This window comes from Lactuca sativa, chromosome 5 (assembly GCF_002870075.4).
Source record: "Lactuca sativa cultivar Salinas chromosome 5, Lsat_Salinas_v11, whole genome shotgun sequence".
NCBI classification, from domain to species: Eukaryota; Viridiplantae; Streptophyta; class Magnoliopsida; order Asterales; family Asteraceae; genus Lactuca; species Lactuca sativa.
Genome location: NC_056627.2, coordinates 99,085,537 through 99,095,769, shown reverse-complemented (window position 1 = coordinate 99,095,769; position 10,233 = coordinate 99,085,537).

Genomic DNA, 10,233 nt, shown 5'->3' with positions numbered 1-10,233 from the left:
CACAGTCGATCATACTTTGGAAGTAAGTAGTGAATTAAGACTAGAGGCGGCAATCGTGTCATGTCGTGTCGGGTTCGTGTCGTGTCGAAACACTAAACGGGTTGAAAGTGTTTGACCCTAACCCAACCCATTTAATTAAGGTGTCGTGTCGTGTCAACCCGTTTATTTTTGTGTCGAGTTCGTGTCGGGTTTCGGGTTAGGGCTATACCTTGAAATATGTCGTGTCATGTGAGGTTAAAAGATTCATCATGTTGAAAGAGTAGGAGTTTGGTAGGAGGAAATGAAAAACTAATTGTTTTGAGGTAGAATAGATGAAGTCATAGCAAGTTTAGATGACAAAATTAAAAGAGGGGGAGTTGGGGAGGCGGATGACAAGGTCGTGTCAACCCGTTTATTTTTGTGTCGAGTTCGTGTCGGGTTTCGGGTTAGGTCTATACCTCGAAATATGTCGTGTCGTGTGAGGTTAAAAGATTCAGCATGTTGAAAGAGTAGGAGTTTGGTAGGAGGAAATGAAAAACTAATTGTTTTGAGGTAGAATAGATGAAGTCATAGCAAGTTTAGATGACCAAATTAAAAGAGGGGGAGTTGGGGAGGCGCATGAGAAGGTCAAGAGGATGTGAGAGTGGTGAAAGAGACTGAGTAGTTTGGGAGAGAATGGAAAAAATGAAATGAAATCTTTATCTAGACGGTTAAGTCATTTCAACATTACAAAACAATTCAATTCGAAGGTTTTCTTTTACTTATGCTTTTGGTTTTGTATCTTTCTAGTTTATTTAAATAATTCAAAAAACTGGCATATAAATAAACGGGTCATTTTCGAGTCATATTCGAGTTGAAATTCTCAACCCTAACCTTACCCATTTAATTTTCGTGTTGTGTCGTGTCAACCCGTTTATCTAAACGGGTTGAAATATCTTACCCAAACCCGTTTATTTCGTGTCGGGTTTCGTGTTGTGTCAATTTTTGCCACCTCTAATTAAGACTGCCATGAATTCGTCAGTTTTCACAAGTGATTGTGAGACGAAAATATATTATATTATAAAAACAGTGACATATAGTTGTTGTTTACGAGTCAGTTGTGAATTCATAATACGTAAACGCATCAATAACTTGATGTCATAAAACGTATTGTTGTGTATGATTTGATGAGTAAATAGTACAAGCATATGAGTCAAAGCTTATCCATTCCTTTTAGCTTAAATGGGTTAAAAGCGATATATGTGGGCCCCTCAATGATTTAGTAATGACACCCTAAGCGCTTGGCCAAGCCTGGACTGATTTGATTTGTTCAATTAGTCAGTCGTCATAAATCAGAAATCGGGAAACAACTAGTGGAAAGAGCTTTATTATAATCCATGTCTCATGTCCATACAATATCTTGAAGAACGGAGGAATATTTGATCCCTTATCTAAGAACACGTCACTAACTAGGTCAGAGTTCAACAACGGCTTTTGGTAGCTAAAATTTGCTAGTCAACTTTTGATGTTATACTTGCAACTATAGTTATTAGACTTATCCAAGTGGCAGACTGTTGGATTAGGTGTCTAAGCCCATAACTATAGTTGGTATGTACTTGAATTGATAGTAGCAATGTCCTTTTGGGTTGCCTTCAAATCTGGCAATTGAATAGGATAACTGTTAGAGAGAGGAGAATGATTTATTAATTTATTACTTGGTTAATAAATTAATTTGATATCAAGATAAATGAATTATTACTGTATTATGGATATAATATATTAACTATAAATCATATTGCTTAATTAGTATTTAATCAGAAATTAATTTAAAATTAATTTTGGGATTAAAAGAATTAATCGAAACTACAGGGACTAAAGGTGACAATGTTCAAAAGTTAAGCATTGAGCATTATAGAACCTTCCTTAGATATGGGGAACGAAATCTAGAGTGTCCTAGGGTTTCCTTGGGCCCTAAGGGTACCTTGGAAGCCTTAGGGAGGAAGTTAAGGGATTAGGGTTATCTAAGATACATCTGCCTTATCCTAAACCTTCCTTATCACCTATATAAACCCCTATAGGGTTGGATTCCTTCCCATAAACCCCAAGAAATGCTTAGAGTCGAATTTTCCACTACCATTCTCTCTCTCCATAGTAATCCTTGGTTGCTAGGTTTGTTTGTGAGCCATTAGAGGCGCGACACTTGTGGCGCTTGCTACCAAAGTTCAGTTCAAGGATTTGTTTGTTATTACAATATAACAATAAAGGTATGTATCCTAACCCTAATTATATGTTAATTTTGAAAATTACATGTGCCTCCTAGGGTTTCTAGTTTTTGTGTTCAATGCTTTTATGTCTAATAGTGAAAACATAAATCCTCAAATTAGGGTTGTATGCACACATATGATTGCTTTCTATGTATAAAACCCATCAGGGATCAACAGTGCTCGTTCCCGACACTTGGCGGTGCTCTACGCCATAGTCTCGGTGGTCTGTTGGAGCTCATGAAACTCCCTTACTAGCCGTTGCACCTCAATTGGGAGGGGGTGGGGTATGCAAACTCCAAATCGAAATGCCTTACGAACTTTTCCCATGTCATATCAGCCACACCGACTACTCCTACCTGGCTAGTCACTTCTACCCACCAATCTCGGGCTCAATGCCTCAGCATACATGAAGCAAACCCCACCTTTTCCGCATCAAGGCAATAACTCGTGCGTTGGGCGTTCTCAATGTCCTCCACCCAGCGTCAGCTAACAATGGGGTCCCTAACCCTAATAAACTCTGGTGCTCCGCATGCCTTGAACTCCCGGAATAAGGGAGTTCGGGCACCGACCAAGCCCACAACAATCTTATCTCTGAATGGCTTGAGCCTCTCCTCCATGATATTCATCATACCTTCCTTGACTGTCCCAAAAATCTTGGGGTAGCGTCAAGGATACCCCTCATAACCTCGGCTACAATAAGCTCGCACAGCATTTCATCAATAGGCTCGGTAGTGTCACCCGACCTAGATCCAGATCCTGACCCCCCTGCTCCAAACTGTGTCACCAACATACTATACCGCAATACTAAAAAACATAATGATCAGGATGTCCAAAGAAGGGATCCTCCCACACCGGTTCTCCTTAGAGCTTCCAGATTTAACATTGGTTCGGGTACAGGTCTTGTGCTTTCTTTAGTATGGGCCCACTACTACCTTCCACACCTACCTGTACCTTCCCCAAGGCTCTACCTGATAGCTCTAATTCGTCCCAAAACAAATCATATCTCATAGGCTACCGCATAGCTCAAATCTTAGGCTAACCTATGATTTCCTCCATCCATATCAAACTAGAACTCAATCATAACAGGTTGCCTTATGCATGAAAATTATACACATAACGGGATCAAATAGACTTTCAAATAACAGACTCTACCCTAAGACCACAACCAGACAAGGAACGCGAAATAAGGCCAAATCAATCATTCTAAGGCTATAAGACCCTAACTGTATACAATTTTGAAAGCATACACATAGCAAGATTCATATGATTATCATAGCTTAAATATCTGTGTAACATGGCTAACATACTAGGGGAACTACTTACTTGGCTCGGCCGATCACGCGCATTGCACTCTTCTCTTTCTCATTCTAAGAAGTTTTTAACTTTTATTTTTGAAAACAAATTTACTATTTCCTTAGTTTGAGTCCTGACACACCCGAGAGTGTGCCCGAATTGCTCAAACCAAGGCTCTAATATCAAGTTGTAACGACCCAATTTTTCAAAAGAAAATTTTCATTTTTAAATAGTCAAAACATTTTCAATAAATCATAAAATCTCAAATACATTTTTTTTCAATTTCATAACATCAACAATATTATTCCAAACATCATAGCGTCCTATAAAAACGCTTAAGAGAGAGTGTATGCAGCGTCATCAAGCATTGCCCTTGCCCTTAGGCTCAGATGTACCTGAAACAAATCCACAAACTGTAAGTTAATGCCTAGTGAGTTCCCCACAGCATACCACACACAATCCACATAATCACATAATCATATTAGATATAAAAGCTACACAAACCACATAAGCCATGCATACAACATACATGGATGTCGTGGGCTCGTCCACAGGGTCTTACTCTAGGATTTCATGGGCTCCCCACATGGTCTTACACCTAAGTGCCATGGGCTCTCCCATGGTCTTTAATAGGAAAGCCATGGGCTCTCCACATGGTCTTACATTTGGTTTCCATGGGCTCTCCCATGGTCTTTTGTAAGAAAGCCATGGGCTCTCCACATGATCTTACATCCAGGTGTCATGGCTCTCCTATGGTCTTCCTTACAAGCATACCACATATACAACTAGTATACTTCCTAGCACATAACCAACTATCTTGCCTCATAATATAACTTCATCTAGTGTACCACATATTAAAAAATGGGCCGACCTTTGTGCCTTCGATCCATTGGTATGGTGAGAAGCCTCACCTCTCGAGAATGTTGAACTGAAAAGATAAGATCAGATAAGTCTGAACGCATAGCTCCAACTCAACTGCCTATAATCATCATGTGATTAACTTGTCATAATCCTGAAATATCATAACTACCCTCAAATTCAACCCTGGTCAACACTAGTCAAAGTCAAGGTTAACAATACATGTTGACCTCAACTCGTCGAGTGCATCCAGCAACTCGTTGAGTTACTCCAGAGTCCATACAACCGAAATCCCGAGTCAACTCGCCAAGTCACCTAAGTAACTCGTCAATTTCCTTAATGTCCAAGGGCTGAAAACTCTATAGCAAAATCTCTTAATCAGCTCACCAAAATTACTCAGGATCCAAAAAACAGGAAAGCCCTTCCCGACTCGTCGACTTGGCTAAGCAACTCGTCGAGTCCTTTCAATCCTTTTTGTGTTCAATCCTTTCCAGTGGAATCCAAGGCTCCAAATTATAGATCCAACCCCTTATGGTGTAGTTACAATGTAAGGTTGCAAACTTTACGTGCATGCAAGGCCTCCCAAGGCTAAAATACTAAAACTAGGGTTCATACAACACTTAGGACATGGAAAAGGGCTTAGACTAGGTAAAGGAAGCAACTTTATGTCATGAAAGACCTAGAGGTGTCCAAATCCGGAACCATATCCTCGTGACAAGTCCAAATCTGAGTATAACACCATTTTTGCACCAAAAGTGAACATATTATCCATAAGATGAGATCTAAGAAAATAGAGATCATGGTAGTAACTTTTTACCTCTAAATAGATGCTAAAAATAGGTAGATGCCAGATCTAAAGCCTTCTCCTCACTTCAATCTCTTCACCCTTCAAGTCTCCTTCCAAAAGCCCAAGATTCACTCTCTGAAGCTCACACACACACACACTTAAGAGAGCACCAAACCCCTGAAAATTAGGCTTTTCCTTTACAACGCTTACTCGTCGAGTCGGGGCCTTCCAATTCTTCGAGTAGGTTCTAAACCCCGCGTCCTCATAAATGATCTCTACTCGATGAGTTGGAGCTCCCCAACTCGTCGAGTCCCAGCATAAAACCCTAAAACTTAGAAAATTAAATGATACCTGGAATAGGTGTTACAGGCATGGAAAATCTATATAAGACATGTAAGAAGGGAAATAGGGATTTTCATATAAGAATTAGAAGAGGGGATGGGATATAAATAACTTAAAGATTATATAAAGAAAGAGCATGAAGAAAAAGGGAGATAGATAATAGTTTTTTGTATTGATAAGATAACTCAATGCTTGGTATCTTACAAGAGAAGTGAGAGCTTCCTTTTATAGTTGAAGGATAGGAATGTCATTCAATATCAACCAAACCTTTTTGGAAATAAAACAATAAAACTTGACATAACTAGGGAAATAAAGACATAAGCATGACATAATAATGTCATAAAAAAACAAATAATAATTAAACAGTATGATAAAGTTTTTTTGTCCTTGATTATTTCCAGTGGGAATCCGGGTGTGATGGATAATCTTCATATAGATCAAAGTGTTAGTTATCGTCTTCAACCAAAGGAAAATCAGATATATCAAGCTCATTACTTTCTGAACCATCGGAATCTTCAGTATCTTTAATTTCTTTAGATGTTTCAATTTGAGGACGTAAATGAGTCCTATGCCATTCATCCAAGGTTTTGAGCCAGTGGGATGAAACAGCGTGACCGTCAGATCAGGATACCATTTTTCATGCATGACCTAGAAAGGTATCATGCTAGGTTCAACCATATTAGCATGTCCTAAAGCACTTTAAATTCTAAAGTATTAATTATGGACTTTTAACATGCACTTATCATTTGATGGGTTGACATCAGTCCATTCATGAAGGAATGATAGTGGTGAATGGTAGTTCTATGGTTGTGTTTGATTAATCGATGTCGGCGTAAGGTACGAAATAGGTCGTCGAAACATAATTAAAACATATGTTTTTTGACATATGTTTAATCTTCTTACCCACTGATGACCCAAGAGAAATCAATTTAGGAGAGTGAAGAGATTTTTAGTTGGAGCTGGTGGCTTTGAAAATTCACAATGGTATACTTGCAAAAGGAGTTTCACAACATTAAAAGAGATGGCGATAGTGTGGGTTTCAAAAAGGTACCAAAAGAAAACAAGGGCTTCTTTGGGAAATATGAACATATCATGAATATGGAAAACATTCACGAAAGGGTAATCAAGATAGAACTTAAGACCTTTCATAAAAGTTCCATGGTTAGATAGAAGGATGGCCAGAAAGGTCTTGTAATTTAAAGAAGACTGATATGGAAGGGCTTCATCTGCAGTTACTTCTTTAAATTCTTCATGAAGATTCAGGGGTTGCATAGGTTCTTGAGTAACAAATGAAGAGCTTCACCGTGAAAAACATCGGGGCGTGTAACCTTTTCTAGTGGAAGGACCGTCTTGATTACTTTTAATGTGGACTTAATTGGCTCTTTGCATTTATAGTCCTTCAGTCTCGATAGAAAATCTACAAGAATATTTTATGTCCATTTGATATGCTTAATGGTAAATTTCAATTGGGAAAACCAATTCTTTTGGTTGAAAACCCACTTTTATACTCTTGCCTATTTTCGTCGTATGACGAAGTATTTTGCGAAAAAATAAATGTGTGGCTGAGATTGATTCCCCCATTCTTAATCTTTTTTTTTCTCAACTGAATCGTCCTCCTCCTCCTCCTCCCCTCCTCTTTTTCTCTCACTCTCTCTTTCTCTCTCACTATATATATATATATATATATATATATATATATATATATATATATATATATATATATGATAACCTTATTTTGAGATGAATTTAATGTAGCTAATCATACAAATTTTAATGTACAAGGTAGATGTCACACCCCAAAACCAAGAACGGCGGATGTACTCATGTAAGTGTGATCATGTAATTGTACTCATGTAAGTGTGATCATGTAAACATATCTATGTAATAGTATAGTAATGTACTGTAATGTTCTACGTGTGCTAGCTGAAATGTATGTTCTCTCTCTGTCTAGCAGGTATAGTAATGTATTGTGTGTACTAGCTGTACTGTGTGTGTTCTCTCTCTGTCTAGAATGTATTGACTCATGAATGAACTGACTCATTGTATGATATCGCATTCTAGTAATAGTTCTAGTATCTTCCTAAACTACCCATATGGTAGTTTACTAGTAATCTAACTGGTACGTATGGACATGGATGTATACCCTTGCTACCCAAGGGAATTGGATGAACTGGAAGGGCCTTTATGACTATATATGTACATATAATATATAACTAATATTTAAATGACCTTCGGACGGATACCTGATATCCCACCAGACCGCATCCAAATCGAGGAAAAGGAAATAGGGTGGATAGCCTTCTTAAGTCTTTTAAACATTCCTCATATAACTACACATATATAGGCATGAAATTTATAATATGAAAGCATAAATTAAGTTTTGTAAAACCTTTGAACATAATTATTATTTAAGAAAAGATTGACTTGTTGTCAATCAATAAAACGGTTTGAAGGCATGGGTTTGATAAAACAGTTTAGTATAAAGAAACATTTGTTTGAAACACAATTGTAAATGAGTTTGAAATGAAACATACAGAGTAAAATGTACAGTGTAATAAGGAGTTTTAAACACATAAAGTATTTATGAAAAACATTTGAAGTAAACTATTTGGTAAAACGGCTAACGAGTAGCCAATCATTTGAATGCTGCTTACTAATCACATGTGATTGATATAGTAATTAGCATAATTCTACTTGTATCCCCCCCCATAAAACATTTAAAAACAATTAAAACATTGATTAAGGGGTCTGAACTCACCTGTTGTGGGTTATACGGATGAACTGAAGAGGTAGGACTGCTAGGTGTCAAGCAAAGACTTTAGACACACACAATGGTCCTATTTACATATGAAGACATATGTATATAAACAATTAGTGATTATAACACTAATTAAACATGTATAAACATCCTAATGCGAGGAAAACACTTTGGTCAAGTGCTAGGAGGCTAATGGGTTGCAACAAAGGAGTGCAAGACCTCATACGGGAGTTTATGGTCAAAAGACCATGTGTGTTGGAGTTTACGGCCCAGGGGAGTAAACTCCTGGCCGTAAACTCTCTAGTAGGTCACTAAATGAAGCTTAAATTTATTACAACTTAAGTGGTGAAGTGCTTCTAGGCTTAAACAAGTGCTTGGGCTTCTTTTTAACTCCTTTGAGGAGTTCACGGCCCATGGACCAAATCCCATGGAGATTACGGCCGTAATCTCCCTTGGATGGGTGTTTGTGGTGTTTTCAAGTCCCTAATATATCTAAGAATAAATCAAGGAAATTGTCCAAGGCTTTAGGAGAGTTTATAGCACCATTTGGCACTATTGTTGGGATTTCACGGCCAAGGAACTTCTTGGGCCGTGAACACCTTATTTTTGGTGTTATAAGGGTGTTTGTTAGTCCTAAACTCATTAGGGTACATGTCTAAATTAGTCTCTTGGCTTAAGGAAGGTTTTTAGGGCATTTTGACACCTAAAAATGGAGTTCACGGCCCAAGAACTTCCTTGGGCGTGAACTCACTTTCAACCCTTGATTCTTAATGTTTTGGATGTCTAAACAAGCTATGGGTAGTCTCAAGGTTCATTTCCAAGGTTTGGAGGGACATTGGGCACACTTTGGCCCTTATAAAAGAGTTTACCCCCAAGGTGTTTTTGGGCTGTAAACTCTCAAATCTTGGGGTTTTGATCCGATTTTGATGTTATTAGGCACAATCTAAGCTATATATTACAACTAGATAGAAGTACTCACGATTTGGGATGAAAACCCGAAGATCCGTGAGAGAGAATTTTGACTTTTCTCTAGTTGGAAATGTAACTAATGAAATAATTATGGTTCAGAATTCTATATATAGTCCTGGGATTTTTGGCAGAAAATATTTTTATTCCCGGAATGAACTCTAATATCATAGAGTTTTGGAATAACAATGTTGCACAAAACCCTAGTGCATCCACTCTCCTGATATCTCCTTAAGTGTAAATCCTGAAAAACTGTGAAACTTATACCCAAAAGTCTGGAAATTCATTGTAACTGTTCTAACTTCTATTGACTTCATATGGTTTGTACAGAATGGAATTTTCGGGTTGTCACGGTAGATGAAGCGGAAGAGACATGAAGATCGTGGCGGTGAAGAAAGTGTAGAGTAGATGTGAAATTGTTGACTACCTAACTCGAAATTCTTAAGTGTGTGCTTCCTCCAGTTTCTTATCTCTAAGCTACGTGGATATTGAAATAGAATTGTGGAAGACAACAAGAAACCTTAAGTTTCTTCGATTGAAATATTGTTAGGTCTGTGGCAACTAGCTGATTGTTTGCACTCGACCCCTTCACCAGTCATCACCGAAGCAGATCTGAAGCATTGGAGATGAATTTGAGAGAGAATAATCGAATGTCGAGGTAATTAGGTAGAGCCTAAACGAATCGCATGATAAAGAGAATTAGAGAAATTGAGACATCCGATTGGATGTTGTTGAAGGTGATTGCCAACAGTCTGGCAGAGACGATGCAATGCAAGCTTTGTTGAAATCATCTATTATCTGAGAAGCAGGTGTTCTAAATCTAAGCCAAAGCAAACCGAGTAAAAGCATTAATATTAGAGGGATTAAAAGTGCAAACAAACTAAAACTACTATGGCAAAAATCCAAAAGAGAAAAACCTTATTGTTCATGAAAAATAATATATATATACACACACACACACTATTCTCGTGCAAAGCGACGTCGATAAGTAGTTCTTTTGGCAAGTA